The sequence below is a fragment of the Pteropus vampyrus genome, unplaced genomic scaffold, assembly GCF_000151845.1.
Source record: "Pteropus vampyrus isolate Shadow unplaced genomic scaffold, Pvam_2.0 Scaffold1000004342, whole genome shotgun sequence".
Classification (NCBI taxonomy): domain Eukaryota; kingdom Metazoa; phylum Chordata; class Mammalia; order Chiroptera; family Pteropodidae; genus Pteropus; species Pteropus vampyrus.
In genome coordinates this window covers 1,041-2,248 of record NW_011918744.1, presented here as the reverse complement: position 1 = coordinate 2,248, position 1,208 = coordinate 1,041, and the positions used below count along the sequence as shown (strand labels likewise).

Sequence of the window (1,208 nt, the reverse complement as noted above, 5' to 3'; positions counted from 1 at the left end):
GACACCAGGGCTTGACAATAGACACAGTCTCGTTACGCGTGGCGTGAATCGCGTTAATTGCATGGTCACCAGCGTTTTTAGTGATATCCGGTCATCCGTAAGAACGCTTCGGTTTTTTCTTATTCCGTGCCATCTACATCGCTGTCGGTCCTGCCTGCACGGTCGGTGGCATCGGGATCGATGTTGCGATGCGGGTGAGGGTCAGTGGGCGCCTTACCCGGCGGCAGCTCCTGCTGTTGGCTCTGCACTTGCAGTCGAAAGGGGGGCACGGACGGGGCGCACCGGGCGGTCCGTCGGGGCCGGGCGGCACCTCTTCAGCGCGCCGCGGCGTGGGCTGTTGGGTCTGGGCGCCCGGACCGCCGACCCCGGCCCGCGCCTCCCTGCGCTCCCCCTCTGCCTTATTTTTAGGCGGCGCGGCCCATGGGCTATTTCGAGCTGCGGCTGAGCGCGCTGCGGAACGCGAACGGGGAGCTGCTGAACGGCGCCTGCTGTGACGGCGACGGCCGGACGACGCGCGCGGGGGGCTGCGGCCACGACGAGTGCGACACGTACGTGCGCGTGTGCCTCAAGGAGTACCAGGCCAAGGTGACGCCCACGGGGCCCTGCAGCTACGGCCACGGCGCCACGCCCGTGCTGGGGGGCAACTCCTTCTACCTGCCGCCGGCGGGCGCCGCGGGGAACCGGGCGCGGGCACGGGCCCGGGCTGGCAGCGATCAGGACCCGGGCCTCGTCGTCATCCCCTTCCAGTTCGCCTGGCCGGTACGTGCGCCCCCACCCTGCGCCCCAGCCCTCCCCTCCCTCGGCGCCCCGGCCCCCGCCCTGCCTGCAGCCCCTCCGGCACCTGCGGCCCGCGCCCTGCGTGCGGCCGCGCGCACCTACACGGGGCCAGAACGGCAGGGGGCGCCGCGCGGCGGGCGGACCCCCGGCGCGTGCTCCGTGGGACCGGGTCCGCACCCCGCCACGTGGGCGCGCGGGGATCGCGGCGGGGGCGGGGGCGGGGGCGGAGGCGGAGTGGCAGCGGCCCGCGTGCGCGGCGGCCCGCGGCGTGTGCCTGCGTCGCCCTGCGCGTGTCTGCCCGGGTGGGGAGGCGCGGCGAGGCGCCCCGGGCCCAGGCAGGCCGCGGAGGCATGTGCGGCGCGCGTGCTGGGGCTGGTATGGGGCAGGCCTCAGCGGAGCCTCCTCGGGCCGCAAGCCAGCCTGCGCCCGCC

At 74.4% G+C, this 1,208-nt stretch overlaps 1 pseudogene; it reads left to right on the top strand.

The window, feature by feature from the left end:
• Nucleotides 1-204: 204 nt before the first annotated feature.
• LOC111735632 lies at nt 205-925 on the top strand (annotated as a pseudogene).
• Nucleotides 926-1,208: the final 283 nt, after the last annotated feature.